Source organism: Emydura macquarii, unplaced genomic scaffold (genome assembly GCF_026122565.2).
Source record: "Emydura macquarii macquarii isolate MOO-44397 ecotype Brisbane River unplaced genomic scaffold, CSIRO-AGI_Emac_v2 contig_2676, whole genome shotgun sequence".
Taxonomy (NCBI): domain Eukaryota; kingdom Metazoa; phylum Chordata; order Testudines; family Chelidae; genus Emydura; species Emydura macquarii.
In genome coordinates this window covers 49,526,003-49,548,817 of record NW_027132813.1, presented here as the reverse complement: position 1 = coordinate 49,548,817, position 22,815 = coordinate 49,526,003, and the positions used below count along the sequence as shown (strand labels likewise).

The following is a 22,815-nucleotide window of genomic DNA, read 5'->3' as shown; positions in this document are numbered from 1 at the left end:
CGCAGAGACTAAAAGTTACTGGGTCGAGGAACCCTGGGTAACAGGTAAGCATAGCCATTCCTTCTTGGCCACACAGCCAAAACTAGCACTGACTGGCGCAACTGTGGTAAGAGTTAATCTGCTAACAAGTGTGCCACTCAGTGCCAATCGTGGTAGGTTTTACACTGGGAACATCTATGCACATTGACCTGGACTAAGGCCACCAATTCATTTTTCAGAGAGGCCATCCAAAAGGTTTCAGATAATAACTAGTTTTGTTCACTAGATGCTACCAATCTGAACTCAGTTTGAAAGGAACAGGTTCTGGGCCAAACTGCATCTCACCATATATAGGTGTGCAAGGGCAACGGGCAAAAGAAAGTGCAAAAAGTTTTCAATTCTTTCTTCCCCCCATTGGATTTTTACAGGCTTTTCTCTGGTGCTCATCATTGGTAGTATCTGAGCAACCCAACATTAATTAAGCCTCCCAACATCCTGGTGAGGTAGGAAGGTGGTATTATCACAACTTTACTGATAGAGAAATTGAGGAACAGAGAACTGAATGGCCTGATTTTCATAGGTGCTGAGCACTTAAAGCTCCCATGGAAGCTGATGAGAACTCTGGCTGCTCAACACCTCTAAAAAAAAAAAAAAATCAGGCCCTATGCAACTTTCCTGAACTCACACAGGAAGTCCGTTTTAGGGCTGGGGAGTGTATTCAGATTTGTCAATACTCAGTCCAATGCCTCAAGCACAAAGCTACCCTTCCACTCACTCATCCATGGGCAGGAACTAGATACACTATCAGTCCTCGCATTCAGGGAACACAAGCAATTCACACGGAGCTGGTCCCGTGTGTGGAGCACGTGCTTCGCTTTGCAAAGGCTGTGGCAGTACCTAATTTCCCAGATATTGTACATTCATCGGACAAAAGGCCTCTGGGAGGTCACACTGCATTGTCTCCTCTTTGCTCACAGTCTTACCATGATCCTGAGGCTTCAAATCCTTTTTGTTTTCCATTATTACTGCTCTCAAACATCGAGAACCCAGGGAAGATTATTTTAAAATATAGCCAGGTCTATGCTTTCTTTTGGTTTTTCATTTCAACAGTATTAGATAATGGAGAGTTTAACAAAACACAACCCAGCAAGCATATATAGCTGTTTACCTTATTTCAAGGGCAGGTATTTCATTTACCGACTGCATCTCTAGAAGTGGAGTGGAAGTACCGGTGCTATAAATCCCTCATAAAACGCAGCTACAATACAAGAGTTAAAAAGCAACTTTGAGAGAGATAATGTACAGAATTACGAGCCAGGAAATGCAAAACAAGATCTTTTTAAAAAACCAAACAAGCAGAGAATTTAGATCATGAAGTTCAGTCATTTTCAGCAACTAATGTAACAGTACAGCATGTTTCCCATAGCAACTGTTACCAAGATAGTTGGTCTTTCAGGCCAATGCCACAGAAAATGTAAATCACAATAGGCTTCAGTGAATAAAATATTCTCAATATTCATTCATTATGGAATCATTCCTGTTTTTAAATAAAAGTACAGGAGAGGGAGTCGGATGACCTAGGTTCTGTCCCAGTCTTGTCCACTCCATCTATGGGTCCATTTCCCCGTCTGTAAAATGGGGATGAGATGTCCCTTTCTCACAAAGGTGCTGACACACTTAACTCATTAATGACTGTCAAGCTCTTTGAGAGCCTCGGGCACTCTATTAGTGCAGAGAATTCATACTGGAACTGGAGCCATGATACCACAAAGGCTGCAGGGGACAGACTGTCCCCCCACAGATAGCCCCGTGCCCTACACAGATCTCAAGAGATCTGTTGGATCGGGGATGTCGAAGCCTCTGTTCATTCAAAGAGGGGGCAAACCCCAGCCTCTCCTGGCCATCTTTGAGGCACCAGTTCCAGAAACACACCATGAGGAGAAACTCAGGAAGCTTCCGGACTGTGACCCAGGTTTCTCCCATGTACGGGATAATCTGGCCCTAGTGCTCAGATGGTCAATATCTGCGTATTATCAGCAAACTTGTAGTCTGTTGACCTTGAATTATTAGATTTCCCAGAAAGAAGAAAGTATACATTCATTACTTTATTTGTATTATTTTATAAATACTATTTCCTGAAACTGCAAAATAACTTGTTACATAACTGTCCACTAATCAGAGTCATGAAATATTGCAGGATATGTGCAACAATACTTGGCAATTAATAATATTTAATCATCGCACTGTTTTCCTTTACAAAACCTACAATATTGGAAAACAACTACTAATCCATCAGACTATAGCTGAGAAACCAACATGTTGAATATTTGCTGTTAAAGTTTTCATTTCATCTTGAAAATGCATCACTTATTCAGGCTTCCTCCTCTAGAAAAAATGCAGATGTGACTCATTTCTGGACTCTTACACCTATAAAGTGCTTTTCACACAAGAATATCAGGGTGATAAGGAGGGTTGGTAAATACCGTTAATGAATACTTAAATATTCACTGGCTTCCCCAAGGTCACACAGAAAAAATCCTCAGGTATCTTTACTCCTAGCTCCCTGCACTAACCACTAGCCTAGCTCCCTGCACTAACTCCTTACCACTATCTCGGGCACGTCTACACTTAAAATGCTGCCTAGGCGCAGCTTCACCGATGCAGTTGCACCACTATTGTGCTTTAATGAAGATACTAAGCCAATGGGAGAGAGTTCTCCTGTTGACGTAATTAATCCATCTCCCCAACAGGCAGTGGCTATGTCAGCCGGAGAAGCTCTCCCACCAACATAGCACTGTCTATATCCGTGGTTAGGTCAGCATAACTATGTCACTCAGGGGTGTGGGTTTTTCAGGCCCCTGAGTGACGTAGTTATACCAATATAGGTCTGTAGTGTAAACCAGACGTCAGATCCCTATTTAGGCTAAAGAAGATCTGCTGACAGTTTTATAAACACATTTCAGCACCACCTATAATGATTAGGGACACCACGTTAGCACCTTTCTAGAGAAACATGTTTTAACAAGGCTTTTTAAAGTGGTGCTAACTCTTACAAATCTCAGAGCCGGTATACACTGAAAACTTACATTGGCAAAGCCCCATCTCTGAGGGGTGTGAAAAATCCACACCCCTGAGAGACGCAGCTGTGCCAACCTGCCCTCCAGCATAGATAGAGCTAGGTTGACAGAAGAATTCTTCCATCAACTTAACGACTAGCTCTTGTGGAGGTGGATTAACTATAGCGATAGCAGAACCCTTTCACTGTGGTGAGTGTCTACACCGAAGTACTGCACCGGAGCAGCGGCAGAGCTGCAACTGTGCTGCTGAAGCGTTTTAAGTGTGGACAAAGCTTCAGCATAGACCAGGCCTAACTTCATACTAAACAAAAGGGAGTTCCAAGGAGTATTTCTCCTCACCCTCTTCTCTGCTGGAAGCTCATTCCAACAGGCTTGTTTCTTTTCTATGGAATACAGCAATAAATTTGACCCGGTCAGGCATGGGTCGGTCAATATATTTTTGACTCTTGTCTGTTTTATGTCCATCTGTCTTGCAATTCTTCAGAACTAAAATTAAATTAAAAAGCGCAAGACCAATAAACATAAAACAGACAAAAGTCAAAAATATTTTAATGGCTCTTCCAACAAAGGCAAATGAAAGTGTGATGACAGAGCCTACTAAAAGTCAGACAGAAGACAGCTTCAGTACTTTATACTATGTAATAAACAGTACAAGGATACCTTATTGCTCTTATTTTTAGCTATAGGATTTAGGTTAGGAAGAGTGATGCTTTAAAAATAGCATAGCATGGAGTCTCCGCAGCCAAAAAAGCAACCTGAATTGTGTTGCTCAATATAGCATAACAGAATAAAGTTCTTTACTATTCAATTACATTTATTATGATGAGGTATTAAAATACTTTGACATTTCATATTATGTTTTATTAGTCAGATTTCCTTTTTTTTTTTTTTTTTTTTAATAAAAGACTTTTTACTGGAGAAAGCAGATACTAGCATTAACAGGCTACAAAGGAAAGAAAACTCAACTGTGTTTAAAATTTATATTCCAAGTCGAGAACTGCCAAGGTGCAGAAAAATTAATCACAGCAGAAGCAGCGTAAAGACTTGCATTACAGAAAGATTTACATATGAAGTGGCAGCTTTCCATTACTTCTCACTTTCCCTGGGGTTTTTTTTTTTTTTTTTTTTAATGTGATGGGAAAGATCATACAATTTGTAAATACAGGTGAACACAAACAGCAGAAGTTACTGTAAAACTAGGTCTGCTGGATCACTGGTAAAGTGATCTTCCACTTTGTGGATGACGTTTCCCAGTTGACTTTGGTGGCAATACAGGAGGCGAAGGTTAACTTGGAACAGCCCACGTCAGGCAGGGATTCTGAAATCTACTTAGAGGCTCGAGATAACTTTTCAGTAGCCCGAGGAAGAGTAAATGAGAACTCTGTACCGTTTGCAAATAAGAGATTGTCTATTGCGAGTAGAGAGTTGGGGATTGGGTAAGGAGGAGATATTGAAGGCACCCTCTGCTGACCCAGCTACTTGTTGAGGTACTGTCAGTCAATGTGATTTGGCCTAGATGCTTTGCTGGGAGGTTTGTCTCGGGCCTTCATTTTAAGGAAGATGCGAATTTTTGAGGGCCATGTCAGAGTGGCCAGGAGGGTTGAGTCAGAATCTGGAAGAAGGCTCAATCTGCAGCATCAGTGCTCTCAGATTTTTGTATTAAAATACCAGGAGAGATTAAGGTTTTATTAAATTAATCACCAGGATTAGTTACTAATCTGTCCACATTCCACATGCATTAGTCATGACTCAAGTAACAGACTGACACTTTCCCCTTAGGCCAATGATGTGTAACATAAGTCTGGTTCAACTGTGGAAAAGATGTCCAACATTGCTTGCATTACCCTTTGTCCTACTGGGTAATGGGCCATGAAGAGGAAGGGATCGTGGATTTCCATCTGAGATATAAGATGTTTGCTACCACAAAGGTGGCATTTCTTCAAAGGTATCCACTTTGGCTTCTCCTCCACATGGGAGTAACATAGAAACTGCGGTGGTTTACAAGTCATTCAGCCTCTCCCCTGGACTCCTCCTACCGTCTACCATCTTATTGACTCTAGCACTGGGGTAATCAAAACGTATTGTTCTTGGTGACTTCCACATGTATGTCAAATACCACTGACAGCAATGTGGACATTGATTACAATAGAAAGTAGACCAAACGATACAATAGGAGTGTCAGAAAATCCTAGACAAAAAGATTAGCCAATGTCTAATGGATAAAAGTCTGTTAAAGTCTGTCACAATTCTTGTGTTGTGTACACTGACAGACAGTCATATGAACTTATCCCATAAGGAAAAGGTAAAACTACAGATCTGCATTTGGACCCTCAAATCAAAAAACTTACGTGAGTTTTGGCACTTGCTTAATTAAAGTGCATAAAGAAATACAATTTGGATTTTCCCCTTATAAATATCAATCTTATTCCTAGATACAAACGTGGTGTTTGGGAGGCAGAGCTCAGCTACTAATCTGGGTGGTATTTTCAGCTCTAATTATAATTAGAGCTGAAAAAACTTCCAATAGGTTCAAACCGCAACACTTAGCAACACTGATTTCCATCAATTCAGCCTGGCATTCCGCTCTCTGCACTGACTCCTCAGTTCAGGTCAAGGTCCCTGTTCTGATGTTCAAAACTCTCCACTTCTCCATGGAACTGGCCCCAAGTACCAGAGAAATCAACTCTTTCTCCACACCGGTCCTCACTAGAAAGGTAGGCTGACCTAGTCACATTGCTCGGGGAGGTGTGAATTTTTCACACCCCTGAGAATTGTAATCAAGCCAATCTAATCCCAGAACAGACAGCACTAAATCCATAAAAGAACCTATTGCTGTATTTAATGTCTACACTAGAGCAGTCCAGCTGTACCATTGTAGCGTTTCTAGTGTGGACAAAGCCTCCCTGGCCATGAACTCCTGCAATAATTGCATTCTACCAGAACAATGGAAAAACCATCCATCTATAAGTGAGCTCGCACACAGAGGAGAAAGAACTTTTAGAGGAGCTGGAGGTATGCCATGGAACTCACAAACTCAAGAGATAAGAACCACCATGGACCTTGACACTTCCACAGCTAAATTCAAAACTCATTTCTTTGCCCTAACTTTCCGTAGTAAATGTCTTCAAAACGGAGACACACAGCACACCACAAAACAACAAAGCAAGCAAAATACCCATATAAAACTAATCAAGCAGAAATTACTGGGTGACATTCTTCAGCCTGCACTGGGCAGGAGGTCAGATGAGATTGGGAAGGAAGGAAGGGAGAGATTATTATTTATATTTTTAAATATCTGGGAGGAGCTCGGATACGACCGTGATGCGGATGGCTGAAAGTCCTGGCTCATCAAGCATTCTATAAATAATTGGATAGCTTAAGATCTGAAGACAGAATTTACTACCATTTATGCTACAACTAGCCTGAACATGGTGTTACTGTACAGCAATACCTCTTGTGCTTTTTCGTTTCAAAACATACTTCACAGGGGGGAAGAAAAAAGTACTCATACTCTAAATAGATGTCATTTATCTTCTGACAAAAACACTGTCAAACAAATTGTTTGATCCTGAGCTGATACTTCCTTGGCAAATCGCTGGAATTCAGCAATTGCTACACAACGTGTTCCTATAACTCTGCAAACTACCACGATGCTATCCAGCCTGTTATTTACTGCACATTCAACTGCCCTGAACAGCTGCCTGTTTAAAGCGCTGCTTACTAGACTGTATGTCAAGATAAAAGGATCAATGCCCAGATTTTTCTTCATGATAACTGTGGCAAAGCCAAAACACTTTCTTACAAGAAAGCAGAGTAATTAACTTAGTTTTCTTAAGTAAACAAGGTGTACGGAAAGTATATAGTTAAAGTGGAGGTCTTTCTAAAAGCGATGCTGTAGTTCAAACAAAAGTTATGGGCTTGACACAGAAGTCATTGGGTAAGGTTCTTTTGGCCTGCATCATGCAAGAGGTCAGACTAGATGATCATAATGGGCACTTCTGGACTTATATCTATGAAAGCGTGTTTAGAATCAGAGAATATCATTGAGGGGAGCGAATCCATGGAAAAAGCGCCAGTAGAAAAGACAATCCTTCCCTTACTTATTGCAGGCATATTACTCTGCGAGTCTGGGGCAAGGCGGAATAACTGAATTCATGCACCCCACTACCAAGAACTTCATGTCTTTGACAGTAAAATATAAAGAGTGTTAATGCTGCTTTGAGCCCACTCAGAAGGGGGTCTGCTCAGCAAGTTTAAGTGAGATGGGAGTAAAAATGCAGGCAGTCATCAGATCCTGGTCCACCCTAGAGTTCCTATTATGTATACTGTGGTAGCACCCAGTAGCCACAGTCATGCACCAGGCCCCCATTGTGCTAGATGCTGTACACAGAACAAAAAGACTTTCCCTGCACCAGAAAGCTCACAATCAGTGCAGCTTAAGAGGGGTAGCACCAGTGGGAATTCCCTAGCATAGATACAGACACAGCTGCAGTGAAATGCAAGCCATTAAGCCAATGCAGGATGGTTGTTGGCCTGGGCACGTGCAGTGGCCGAGGGATCTTCCGGGCAGCTGTCCAAGGTGAGGATTGTTCCACAGTACTCTGGTGCGATGATGGCTTTTGCAGTCCAGCCACTGTGAATCCTTTAGACTAATCGGAGGAGAAGAGAGAATGTGTTGATTCTCCGGCTATTCAAAAGGCAGACTTTTTGCATTAGCTTTTTTCCTCCCCCACATGTATTTGTGCAGAAGGTAAATACATGGCTCTATTTAAAAATATCACCTTCATGATGAAGGGCTTTGTTTCCTATGAATATTCAGAGTGATAGAGTCTGACTCTACTGACGAAAATAAACTTTAAAAAAACTGCTGACAACACTAATGCACCAATATAGCAATAAGACAGGGAGAGAGCACACTAGATTCTATTATGGCTTGAACTCTGGCATTAGAATTGCTAATCAATCCAACTTTCAAAACCCCTGATTCAACCCACAGGGCTAAAAGTTAAAAACATAATTTTCTACTTGTTAACAAAAGGATTTAATATGAAAAAATTACCAAGAAAACATTCCTGGAACTTACATGTGCATCATGGGAAGTAAAGATGCCTTAGTACCTATGATGTTTTTACAAAGTTACTTTTCAAAATATATTTTTCATCAGGGACTTTAGTTTTAACTGTTGCACTGGAAACAATAAATAGCAATTCTATTTTCCAGCACATAATTGCTGTTTATTAAACTAAAAGCTTTTCACTTATACCACAAATAACAAAAATTAGAAGCACTAAAAAGCAAATGAAAACTAAAGCATCTTTACTTCCCAGGATGCACATGTTAGTTAAGTCAATGATGTAAATTACCATCTGAACTAGTCAGAGAATAGGGGCCCCCTGTAATTACTGATTTACAATCTTTTTGTAACTAGGGTACGCAAGTCCTTGAAATTAGATTTGCTAATGCTCTCAACTGGATATCCATATATTCATAGATATAAACTTTGGCTAACATTTTATCAGTTTTTCTTTCTTTCAAAAACATACTTCACCCAAATTATATTGCAAAACATGTAAGCATAATAATAAAATAAGTAATTTGAGAATCTTTTCTGACAACTTGGTAATAACCTTGCCTTGAGTTAATACCCAGCACACAGCTGCAGTGTTGCTTTCTTCTTTTTCTTTTTAAAGGTAATAACTAATTTATGTTAATTGGAATTATGGATGCATTGACAGAGGGACAGATTTTTTTCTCCATTCCTACCCCTCTTTTTGGTTTTTTTTTTTAGAAGCATTAGTCCTCCTCTTATGGGCTCCAATATCACCAAGCTATATCTTAACAAGTTCACAAAAACGTAAACTAAAGTCAGAAAATAAGCTTCATGAAAGGGATTAGATTTTTTTATATTATATGAAATTCACTGAAAAGTACTACCCCATAATGTTGTTAAAAACACTTTGAAATAACAATATATTGTCATTGGAATAACGATCTCCCCAATCATATGCCTTAATATGTATTATTTCTAGCACTACTCTTCTTGTAACTGAAATTTCAAAAACGGTTTCCCTAGTATTATAATTGCAGCACAGTTATTAGACTCTCAAAAGACTTTACAAATGAAAGCGTACAGTACTCCATAAGTATTGTTTGGGATATAGTAGCCTATGTTTAATGAGGCCAGTTGCATCTCTGCCTCTGGAAGGGTTAGTCTCTCTGCTTGTGGAGGTCAGTGGTTTCTCCTCTAAGATGAAGTGAAGCATCTTGGAAGTTTTAATTCCCTGATGTTTCATAGAACACCAGCTGCTGATGAGAAGCAGGCATTGATTTGATGGGCACCAGCTGTTAAAGACAAATACAAAAGCTAATTGCTGCATTAGAATTGCTTCTTTAATGGAAAGCAACTTCCTCTGGATAGGACAGGCCCGGCCCAGGTCAAGGGAACAACAGGACTTCTTTTTTCCGAAAACTGAAGTATATCAAATCATCTCCCTCTCCACCCATCCCCTCTACCATGAACTTACTCCAATTCTGAATCTTTTTATTTGGGATTCCGTCACACCTGTAGAAAAAGTGAAGGAGCTTAAGCAAACAGAAGATATTCAGTATTACCAAGTTCTGCCTGAAATGTCTCTCTCGTCTCAGCAGCCAAAATCTGTTGGGGAAACCCCACCCTGCAAAAAAACCGATCTCCTGCTCTTCCTGACTCCCCATGTCCTAATGTACACACACAAAATTACATTTATTCAGCAATTATACAGCTTAACTTACACTTAGATTCTTAATTTTTTACATTTTTTATGATGTTAGAAAATGATGAATGATGCATTTATTTACTAGATTTTTTTTATAGGTGATTTGTGTCAAGCTCTATTGGGATAGAAATTCTAATTAAATTAAATGTCCATAAAAACAGCATTTTAAAAAGTTGGGTTTTTTATTAATTGAATAGAACTACCTAAAATGTGCTGGATACATAAGAAAAAAAAGATTCAGAAAATGTATTAAAGTATACTTTGCATTTAAAACAAACTGATTAATTCAACAAAGGGAGTTAATATCAGCCCGTTAATTCCTAGTTGTACCCCAGGGCTCCAAGAGAGCTCTGGGGAAAGGAAAAGGAACAGCAATCACAAGGAGAAGATAAGAAGCAGAGTGGAAATTGCCAAGAGACAGGAAGTGGAACTTGAGTAGAATTCTAGCATTTTTCCAAGGGACAATGATGGAGAAGCTGTCTGTTTTAAAGATGAAAGTGCCTCAGTGAAGAGATGCAGTGTATATGCTCTCTGAAAGGGCACATGTCTGGGCTTCACGCACCAAAGTGCTTATGACAGGCAGTGTCCTCAATTTGGAACCAGGGCTCTGGGTATGACTTTCAAAGAGTTAAACCATTAGATTAAAACTTTAAAACCAGGGATTTTGTTTTCTGAAAACTATATAGTTTGAATAAAGTAGCTGATTTATGTTTTGTTTTATAAAGTAAAGGTAAAGCGTTGATCTTCGGCTCTAAATGGCTTTCACAAGCTAAGTCAAATAGGCCAGGTGCCGTCAGAGTAAATTATTCCTTTATATTACAATGAAAGTGTCTGATGCCCTTTTAAAAAATAAAAGGCAATTAGATTCAAGATCAACCTCTTCACAAAGACTGGAAAGGTTAATTGTGTCTCTAGTAATTTTTAAGACATAAGCACAGGTATTTAAAAAAAAATTAAGTCACTTCAAAATTGCTTCCATTTATTTAAAAGCCATAGATGTGCTTTTTATCATTTAACCAGAACATTGCCTTGTTTCAATATTTTTAAAAAACAAAGCCAAATTTAATAAATGATGGAGTCAAAAATAAGAATGAGCTCCCATGATACACTTATGAAAAGAAAGGTTCAGATACAGAGAGTAACATATCCCTGGGGCTGGGAGCGGGGCCACAGTCGGTGGGGCTGCGCTGAGAGAGGGGCCACGTTCAGGGGGCTACAGTCAGGGCTGAGGACCAAGGCTGGGAGCAGGGCTGCGGTGGCTGAGGCAGGGAGCAGGGCCGTGGCCAGGCTCTGAGGCTGCGCCAGGGGTCAGGTGTTGAGGCCGTGAGCAGGAGCTGTGGCTAAACCAGGAGCTGCAGCTGGGGGGGTGGGGCAGGAGCAGAGCTCGCCTCCCCGAATGTTCCTCTGCACCCCCTTAGTGGGGCGCACCCCACAGTTTGGGGACCTCTGACAGACTATTTACTGTGGCTCAGATCTAAGCATTTTTAGTATTTTTTCTGACTAGCACCACAAAAATCCGAGTCAAAAAGTGTTCTAACACTGTCCCAGTTTATCTGCTGTGAGGATTTACTCCAGCAAATTAAAAATTGATGCGAAGAATCTCAATGGGCTTGCCAAACAGTAAACACAAAATGCATTAAAAAGTTCAACTGCAAACGGATAAAAACAAAACCTTCCAATTTATCAAAAAAGCGGTGAGAATTAAACACACCCCCCCTCAACGAAAACCAAAGATCTCAAAGATCTGCTGTAACTCACTTCTGCTGGCACAAGAGTATGTGAGTCCAAAGGCACAGCAAGTAAGGACAAGAGAAAAACAGGACGCTCAGTACAATACAGCACAGACCTGGGACAGTCGGTACAACACAATTCTGCAACTGAAAGGGAAAACATTCTAGTGACCGACAATCTTGCTGTTACTGGTCTATTACCATTTTAAACATTTCAACTGTTCAAAAATACACTTAGGTAAAAAGTAAGATAGTACTGAAATGGTACTTGCTAGTTAGGGGATAACCATCTGCCAGGTAATATCAGAAACTGACAGAAATTTACACACACCAAATATATGGTAAATGCAAAGGGGCTCCTCATCTCCTGCCACGTAATGAGTTCAATGGAAAGCTCTGTTGAATCACAGCACTAGTGATCATTTAAAACTCTTCTAGTGAAATAAATGATGAAAGTATACTGGAATGGAAGCCACTTGGTATCTCCAGAGTCCACTTTATACTTCATTTGCCAATAGAGTGTCCTATTTCAGTCAAATCACACACTTTAAATAGCACCCCTGGGATATCTGGTTCTGGCGAGGTCTCATTTTGTGGAAGGAATACATTTATACATGAGGGGAGGCACTCGAGTCTGGGACCAATGCTCAGGAATTGTATAGAAGACAGGGAGATGCTTAAAAGACATTGCTGACAATGTGATTCTTCATCACTGGAAGGCAGATGACATTACAGCCTTTGCAGAATCCAGCATGTATGCTATGACTTTAGTTAATACATGTTCTTTAGAACAAATTGCAAAACTCTGAGAAATCTGTTCAGACTATGGCACTTGCCTGGGAGCAAAAAACCCACCACTGAAATTCCAATGCTAAGTACAGGCAAGTCTTGAATAGTGTGTTCAAGTTTGAGCATTCCATTTTAAAAAGGAGCCAGCAGAAATCAAAGGAGCCCAGAAAAGACATGAAGAGACTTCCATATGGAGGAGAGAGTATTTAATTTGGGTAAGAGACAAATAGATAACAGCATGCTGGAGCTATATAAAATAATCAACCTTAGGAAGATCAGTCAGATACTCTCATTTACCTTGTCTCACAATCCTACAGCATGGTAACACCCTGAAAAATTAAAAGGCAGCACACTGAAAACTGACAAAAGGAGATCCACAGTTTAATTTCATAAATGTGTGGAACTCACTGCCATAAGATATTGAGGCAGAATACTGAGAATGATTATAAAAAGATATAAAACATTTATTTGAATACTACATATATTGTCTACAGCTACACTGGATAGGACTAGAACATGTAAGAGGCCCCAGCTCTCATGCTTCAAAACTAAAGCTAACCCACAAGCACATTACTGCATACCTTCCTTTGAAATATCTGATACTGCATAATGGTGGAGTCAGGATACCTGAGCTAGGTGGACCATCAATCTCATCCAGTATGGAAATTCCTCAACTCATAAGAAGGATCAGCATCACTAATGCATTTCAAGTGTCCTTATTCCATTTCAGGGCACTACTGACCACTGGACCAGGATGGGTTACATAGCATTCCCTTATCAACCACAAGCAGCATGATATGGTCCATACTGGCTTTGCCCACAGCATGCATCAGAATCTGATTCCCCTGAAAATTCAGTGCAGAGCTCCCCATTTGTAGCTCACCGAACCACAAATTAGTTTGGTTCTACTGTACAGCCCAACTGTGATATAGGTATTTAGGAACTGGAATATTCTACCACTAACTATTGGTAGCTTTAATTTTTTTTAAATTACATTTTAGGTAAAGAGCCGTTATAAAACAATGCTTATTCCATGTGCAAATCTATTCTCCAGACATGTTTGTTTTCAGATATAAAAATGGCCCTTTATGTTTTGATATTTAAGAGCTAATGCATGTAGCGCATTAACCAGGGTTCAGAAAAATTGAAAAGGCTGCACCACCACCAAAATCAGCTTTTCTCTACTACAACCATAACGCTGAATGTCTCTTATTAACCTAATTGTACAGAACATTTTATTCAACAGATATTACCATTTTCTCCACTTGTCAATAAGCTGCTTGGAACTAATAAAATATGACAGACTGTGGAGACTATAAATTGAGATTTCCATGACTTTGGCTGATAAAAGTGCAAACAGAACTGCAAGGACTTGAGTGCTGAGTATGGCACTAAGCGATATTGACACAATATCAATACTGTGTCATCTGGAAAGATCTTAAAATAAAACATTGTGAATTAAAAACAACTGAAGCATTTATCCTCAGTAGATTGAATCAGCAAAGAATCTTTCCAGTTGCTCCACCACAAATGTGAGCATGAATCCAGGTACAATTTTCTGCAGCAGATAAACAGATCTAATTTTGTTTAATCAATATTTTGAATGTTTTGGGGTTTTTTTTAAACAGCCACATAGACAAAACAAGAAAATGGTTATTAAAAAAAAATGAACATAATGCAATTTCACATAATTTCACTTCTTCTCCACGGTCAATAGCTGTAATTATTTATTTTTAAGCGGCCACTGCAGGTATTTTGCAGGAGCTCACCTCTGCAAAATACCTGGGTTCTGAGGTTGAAAAAAATCATCCATGGTAAACAGGAGCTTTCCCTTTTCAAGTGCAATCAACTTTTGAAGAATCTAGGCTACCACTTTAAAAAAAAAAAAAAAAAAAAAGAGAGAGAGAGATTCCAGCCAGTATGGCTCCAATAATCCTGCAGATAAGAACGGAGCATAAACTGATGCAGTGCCTCTCTTCCTACGTCTGCACACAGCTCCATTGCTTCAGCTGTAGCAGAAGGAAAATGGAAGTCTTATCCATTTTTAGTGCTGCTGTTCAAACAGGGGAAGCAGCAGTGAAACCAACAAGATTCAAGACAGCTGCAGCCTACTGCATCTTGGAACAGCTCTGAGCAACAGAACAGGCAGGAACTTGGGCTATATAAGAGCAGACCTCACAATGATGGTTGCGGGAAAGATGAATTAGCAGAGATCTTCCCTTACAGAAGCCAAGAGCCTCCAAGGGGTTAGAGGTGAGGAGAGAGCATGTGAACGTTCAATATCCCTTTCAGCAACCAGAGGCAGATGAAGTAGATGTCTGTTTGAAGCTTGTAGTCAGAGGTTACAAAAGGGGGAGCCCCTGAGAAGGGGGGAGGGCTTGGTTTCTTACTTGGGCACATTGTCCCTGGAGAGTGGTTCACCTTAGTGGCTACTGGGTGTTTAGTAAAGTTTTCAGTTCTTATATTTGAGTAGCAGGAAGGAAAAGCAAATATAAAAGCCAGAGAAGCAGCAAAGCAGGCTGTTTCCTCCGGGCCTGCCCAGGCTGCAGGGTGGGGTGCAGGGGCAGGGTCACCCCATGAGAGGATTACGGTGGCTGGTGGCAAATGGCCATCATTCTGGTTAATGCCCAGCACTTCTTCCCAAGAGCTGGGATTAGCTAGTCAACGAGGGAGCCACTTGTAAACTAATAGCTGCAGGTGGAGGCATTCCTCATTTTGACCCACCCTCCACTGCTGCCAACAGGTCCGTGGCCTCATCAGGCCTAGGAATATGGCAGACTCATTAGGATGCCCAGTTGGAGCACAGAAAAAGTGGGAAGGCCACTGATAGTTTTTTTGGGTTTTTGTTTTTGTTTTTTTGTTTTTTTTTTTGGGGGGGGGGGGGGCGCTGTGGCCTGCCTCTCCCCACTGCTGCCAGGACAGGTTGTTTTTAAGAGGTCTTCTATATTACAGTTCAATAAAGTTGCAGCCACTTGGCCAAAAATTACTATTTGTCCTCGCTGCTTCCCTGCCATTTGCAAACAACATTTTAAATGTTTTATTAAAAGGGAAAGTTGTTTGAACAATATGGTACAATTAACACAGCACGTGACTGTTTCATTCCATTCAAGTGCTGGGGACAATGCTGCACAGATATTTCTCATCCTGTCTGGTATTAATGGCAAACAAAGAGAAGTTATCTCGTACCCAATTTTTAACCTCAGGCTAGACAATATCTGAGATACAGTCAGAAAGATTTGATTTTCCCAGCTTATGCTCCACAGGGAGCGGCTATTTTCCTCGGCTGGTCTCTCTCCCATATTGTTGCCAGCTGCTATTTCCTACTCATCAAACTGGAATCAACACTACTCCACGGTCTGCAAGGATGCTGGCAGACAGATCTCAGTGACACTTCAGAAGTCAAGTGATCTGAAACGTTCAAGGAAAATATACCATGGCAGTGCACACCTGGAGATCTAAGCCTCACTGAACCAAGCACACCTTTAAAGTTGACATGACAAGGTTAATAATAAAAATGAAGCATAACAGGCTGAACTGTGCTCACATTTACACCAGTGGAACATCCTGCTGGACCACTCTACTCAAGAGAGAATTTAGCTGAATACCCTTAGGGTTTAAGTTCTTCGGGACAGAAGCTTTTGCTTTATGGTATGTATATTTTTGTTTTAAAAAATGCTGTGTACAGCTATCACTCTGTGTATGTACCTTATTTCCTCTTTTTCCCAGCTCCATCCTAACCACCGTGGCTCATGGCATTCATGAGCTCATCAATCCTAATGTACTGTACCTAGAAATGAAGACACCAGCCCTGAAAAGAGATTCCATTTAGTTCAGAATGCAGCGCCCCTTCTTAACAATACAAGTCAGTCAACAGCTCTCTCCTTGGGGCTCGGCTTGCTTCACTGACTCCCCAGTGAAGGGAAGGAAGTGTCACATTCAAGGTTTCAATCCTGATGTTCAAGGCCCTCCATGGAGACGGGCACCTCTCCTCTGCAATCATGACCTCCCACAAACAGCAATATTCCTCAGAAGCAATGAAACCATCTACCTTGCAACTGTAGGTGAAAGATAACTTGGTAACCAACTGTGGAATTTGCTTCTGCAAGAGATAAGAATGGCCACAAACCTTGCCATATTCAAAACAAAAGTCTCATTTCTTCAGTGTCACTTCCCCACAACAAACCAAACCAAAATGATAGAGTAGAGAAAGGGAGAAACAAAAGTTTTATTCAAGCCAACTTTTAGCAGTTGTAATGTGCTCAGGTACTATGCTGACAGGCACTGTTTAAATGCTTACAATAGAAGAGAAGAGAATAATGGTTCATGTGCAACTACAGCTTGGATGCTTGTTAATTAGTGCATGGAAGGCAGACAAAGATGTGATCTTAAATGTTGTCCATTGTATACTGGAAGTTGCCTATCCACCCATGCTTGTCTTGCTAGACACTGGTAATGGCAATTGGTCACTCAAAATTAACAAGGTCAATCAGATACTGCATTAAGCAAAGATGGTTCTGTTTAAATGGCTTGACAAGCTCTCAAATTAGCTACTGTAACTTGAACAAGCCAACAGGAGAAAGGTTTCCTATGGAATTCCACACTGGAGGTTACTGACAGATTTCTTTAATGTAAGAAGTGGTCCCCAGATCTAGTAAACAACAGATTCAGTTCTCCAAAGCTCAGTGTCCCATTACAGCAGAAACCCCGTGACATTCCTCTGCTGCAATCTGGACTGGCAAATTGCTGTGTCACCCCAATCTCCCACTCCTGGAGCCGCCTTACTCTGCTCTGCTGTGAGATCCCTACTCCTGGGCTGTTCACACAACCTCCAGCATGTAAGCTGCTCCCAACTCAGTGAGTGCCTCTAGCCAGCCACTCTTTGGATTATGCAACAGAATGACCCTAGCCACTACCCCCAGTCCCACATTCAACCCTAGGAACCTCCATCTTACAGTGTTCAGTTATGCCCACTGAACAATGTAAGCTCATATAAGTTCATCAATTTAACAAAGAAATTGATATGCACCAGCCTTGTTATTCCAAGTGGAGTCTCTAACACAATTCAAACCAAACCCACTGCTTTAAGTAAAACAAACAAACAAACGTATTAACTACAGAAGGATTTTAAGTGATTCTAAGTCACAGTATAACAAGTCAGATTTGGTCAAAAGAAATAAAAGCAAACCACATTCTAAACTAAGCTCAACACTTTCAGCAACCTTACAAATTTAGGTGATTCTCACCACGAGCTGTCTGGTTTCCCTTCAGCCAGGCTCTCCCTTTTGGTCAGCACTTCAATCGCTTGGTGGTGTTTGCAGATGGAGGTGGAAGAAAGAGAGCATGGCAAATGTTTCCCCTTTTTATAATGTTCCTTCTCCGCTCTGGGGCTTTGCCCACCTCAGGGTCAGGTGACAAACAAAGTCCTTATAGAGACTTATCCATATCCTGAGTCAGTGAGCATCACCTCCTCAGGGTTCTAAGCTGACCAAGGGAAAGGAAGTGACTCACTCGAGAGTCCAACTGATCTTCCATTGATGCCCAGGCCAGTCCTTTGTTCCTGGAAGGCTGAGCTGGGTTTGTCCTATATACGCTTTGATGAGATGTGAACTGCCCCTCTGCTCCTGGAGAGTTTTGCCTGGACACGTTTCAAGTCATGGCGACACATCTTTGGGAATATTACATAGTGAAGCCTCATAACCATACACATGAAATTGCAACAAACATATTACTATAACAATAATGATCAGTACCTCATGAGCATACCAAAGACATCTTATATGGCATATTTTGCATTCAACAATACATAACTATACTGTAAGGGTGTATATGGGGGTGCAGGGTGTCACATCCCCTAATTATTGCCTTCCCAAATATCAGTAATATCTGGAACACTCAGGAAACTTATTGCCATGAATCTGAAATAAGAACTTTGTTATTCTGTCTTCTGAACTGAAACAGCTACTTTTTTGAACTTATGGTACTGATTTGGGATCTCTTATGGTTCTAATGCTCAGGCCGCATATGCTGTATCATCATGTATTGTTTCAACTATTGGAGAGAGATTTCACACATGAATCAGAGGCTCTTCTTACCACAGAGAAAAAAAGAGGGCTGCACTTTTATGATTAAAATAGAAGAAAAAAACAAACACACTATTTCATGACAAATACTAAAAAGAGTTCTGGCAAATGCCCCAATATGTTGTGTTAATAGCACTAAAAACAAGAAGGGTGTGTAACAAGTTAAGTATAAAAGGACTACTGAGAAGCTTTGACCTTCTACCATAAGACTTATGAAATTTCCATAAGGGCACTCCAATTTTAGCTCTGTGCACTGAGAAATCCCAGCTTGGCCTCAAGAGTCAGTATCTTCTAGTTTCATATTTACATTTCATAAATTATACATCAACTTAAAGCCATGAAAACCACTTTCCAAATCAGACGAACCTATTTTTTCTTTTTTCATTCTCTGACTTATATAAATTGATATGCATCATCTGGGACACAGATTTTTTTTTAACAACTTTGCTAACAATATTTGCTACAATTATATTTATAAATAAAACAAACAAACATGTGAAATGTGTTTACTGACCACATTTTTGTTTCAATACTTTAACGTTCATAAAAAACTCAGATGTACCTAGGGAGCAGGCTTGGCAGTGTGTAGATGGCAGTACTCTATCCACCAACCTGTGGTAGTCTGGACATGGTTGTGCTGTGACCTTCCTCACGCTGTCTGGCTATCAGACCTGAATCCTGATCTAATGGGGGCTAACTAGAAGGATAAGGGGGGAGTTGGGCCTTTAAGCTTTTTCAATCCTTGACCACTCTGCTAAAAGTACCAAATAAGAAAATGTCCGTTAGTGCCAACTCTGATACTGACTTTATTTATAGGCCATACACCAATCTCAAACAAACACCAAGGTCAGGTCTACACAACAAAATTTTGTTAGCATAGCTATATATCAAATGGGTGTGAAGGAAAAAAAAAACCCAAAACCCTCACCCCGCCTAGGCAACATAGCTATGTCGACAAAAGCCCCAGTGTACACACAGCTATGCCAACAGAAGAGTAGTAGTAACTACAGTAATAGTTCAGCAGTAGTACAGTGACAATACAGTGTTGTTATACTGGCAGAAAAACTATCAGCGTAAGATGCATCTACACTAGGGGCTTCTGCTGAGATAGCTAAACTGGCAAGCACTGTTATGTATACAGGGCCTGGCTAAGGAGATAATCTACTTTGGCTAAATCAGAGGAGATTGACAAGTGAGTCCCAATACAGCATGGTACTCCGGGGGAACTATTCGCCTGATTAAATATCTTGCTGAATTGGGGCTGCAGAGCTGGGCGTCATCAGCCTGCTGATGACACAACAACCCATGTCTCCTCACTAACCCCTCACAATAGCCTTATATGCATATGAAACAAAAGGGAAAGCAAGATGGAACAGTGCTGGGCTACATGACAGCCAGCTCTCTATTCAGCAAAAAAGTAAGGGAGCCATGCAAGAACAGCCTTGTTAATGTTAATGGTACCAAAGGCAGCTAATAACTGTTTTACTTGACTCTATAAGTAGGCTTGGCAGAATTCTTTTTATTTATGTTTATCATTTCAACAGATATTGATGTTTACATTTAAGCTTTTTTTTTTTTTAAATTTATCAATTTAAATTTTCATAGTTGTGGAAAATTATGGGAGGGTCAGACAACGGGGGCATCAGACAATTATTTAATGACAGTAGATGCCGAGATTCAAAAAGTTAAAGCTTTGTAAGCATTAAAACACAAACTGCCAACATCATACGTCAAAACATACAAAGTAAATAGCCTTAAATCAAACTCTAATAAGTTCTCACGCAGCATTTTTCTTACTGTGCTTATCATGAATTTCAATTATTATTGATGGAAATATTTTTTGGAGTGTGTGTGTGTGGTGATATCGAAGTTCATTGACATTTATCAATAAAAATCTAATCCTTCCAAGCCTATCTATAAGTTTTATATCACACACTTTTCAACATCATTTAAAACACCATCCTTTTTCCTCTTCCTAGACATGGTCATATTCAGAGATTTGTCAAGAATTATGTTTGCATTTTTACAAATAAATTAAAAGATAAAAGTTTCTATCTAGAAAAAAGATCTAATAAACATTAAAATAAATTTAAATATAAACATGCTACTACATGCTATTTTGAACTGAGAAAGTGAGAGTTAGAAAAATATGCTTCAAACAACAATATTTGAATCTATATATCTAAAAGTGCTGTTGAATAAAATACTGAAAGTCATATTACTGGATACATTTCACCCAGCTCATCATGAAATAAAAGCCTGCTGTTTGCCTTTTGCAGGTCAAGTCTGTAATGCTGGGAAATCAGGCTGTATACTTTAAAAAAAAAAAAAAAAAAGGCTAAAACATGTACTGTCTCATTAATGCTCTGAAGTGTAGAACAGTTTTAGTACAACAGATGTTTTGTTCAGCATTACAATCCAGGCTGGAGATTAGAAATGTTTTATGGTTCAACACAAAGATTAGACGGAGTCTCAAAGAGAGATGCAGATTAGGAATAAGCCTAGAAGGCGGAGGGTAAAGAGGAGGCACACTCGCAGCATTTAATTTATGAGTAGTTCCAAGAACATGGAACAAAAATCTTCCAGTTTTGCAATTTCAGTCCCACATGCTGTAGAGTTAGAGAGGTAAAGTAAAGGACAATAAATCAGGACTTCATGTTGTGCAACTGGCTCAAATTAACTGCACTGTTACATTTCCTGGAAATGTTTCTTTTACCTTGGTAATGCAATTATCAGACAGCAATCCCAAGGAAGGCAAATTACAATACCTGTGTTTAAAACTGTTACCTCTGTTGCTTCTCTTCAAAACCTTCTTTGGCGGGGGAGAATTATCACTCTTCAGTTAACCATTGGCCCTTCAGACTTTTCACACTTATATGAAAAGGAGAATAGCTGATGATGCTTAGATATAATTGGCAGTTGAATGAACATTCATTTACAATGTGGCGCAGTGTCATTCATTCCATAGATACAAAAAGGAGGAGTGTCCAGTTCGGAAGTATATTTCCCCTACAAGAGTCCCAAGGTGACGGCACCTCTTTTGGTCTCCAGGTATTACTGCAGCAACACAACCACCCAAGTTATGAGCAACACTAATGGAAGAGAAATGGGAAACTGTCCACAAGAGACGAAAATGGTTCAGAAATATCAAATACTCCTTGTGTTATACTAGCACTAGAGCATCTTGTATTTATTTTTATCTGATGTTCTTCATTAAACTTCTACCTTCCCCTTCCTATCAAAGCACTCATCACATTTGCCTTCAGCAAAGTCAGCTCTCAAGATAAATTATTTCTCTAGACAAGGTCACTTTGTTGACTTTATGATAGGAATTTGTACTGAGAAAGACCTTTAATATATTTGAGTTACCATCTCCAACATCCAGCACAGCTTATCGTGTACACATACAAATATAGTAATTTTAGGGAGTAGCCAGACCTTTTGTAGCCACAAAGACTCACCCAATGCAAGGGCAAGCAAAGGAAACTTTATTAATCACCAGAATCATTCAATTGACCATCTCTCTGCTTCCTTTGGGGCTTTCTCGTCCAATTTAGACATTTTTTGCTGATTATCATTGTTTAAAGTTCTATCTTGCAATTTTAAAGGAATTCTGTGCAAGAGATACTACTGCGGCTAGGACTTCTCTTAGGGTTTTACCCTTCTCCCTTTTTTGTAAGGTTCCAAATAACATTTGAAGAGTATTCCAGGATATCTAGAATACCTGATTTACCTAGTCTGGTATTTGTTTAAAAAATTGTATATAAACATAATCTCTGAAGTAACGTAACTCTACTGACATCTAGTGTTACATACGCTCTTCCAGGAATAAAGAAAGGGTTTGTTTGTTTGTTTTTTAAGAAAATGCATTAAAGAGAGAGAGTCTCCATTCCAGGAGCATATTCTGTTATTACAAAAAGACTGTCCATAAAAAGCAAATACAGGCAAGATCAAAACCTGGAAAATGTACAACATGCCTTGTAAAAGCCTATATGAACTCAAGTCCATCACAGTTTGTCTTATGACTTATGCTATTATGCCTTGAGATGATGTTCTTGATTACCATGATAAAATAGTGCAGCTTTATCATGCCAATTTTTAGGAATGGTCAAGGAGTCATCATGGTGATAAGGGAAAGAATTATGTAAGTATAGAGTAGTAAAAGAGAATCAGCTAGTACAGCCACCATTAGTATTCCAGACATGTTAGACCATGTCAGTTCCACGGTAACAGAGGATCACTATGAATATGCAATAATACTTGCCATTCTAGAATGAAACTGAAAAACCCAACCTAACTCTACAAATAATTATTTTTGCACTCGAGGATGGAGAAACCTCATCACCCCCCAGAGGAATTAAATTCTCAGCATTCTCTAGTCCAGTGGTTCTCAACCAGGGATATG

The 22,815-nt window shown here is 39.9% G+C and overlaps 1 protein-coding gene across 1 annotated transcript in view; it reads right to left on the bottom strand.

The window, feature by feature from the left end:
- The window catches only part of DTD1 (D-aminoacyl-tRNA deacylase 1), an 84,209-nt gene that overhangs the window by 43,760 nt on the left and 17,634 nt on the right, over positions 1-22,815 (bottom strand). The gene's annotated exons all lie outside the window — the stretch shown is intronic.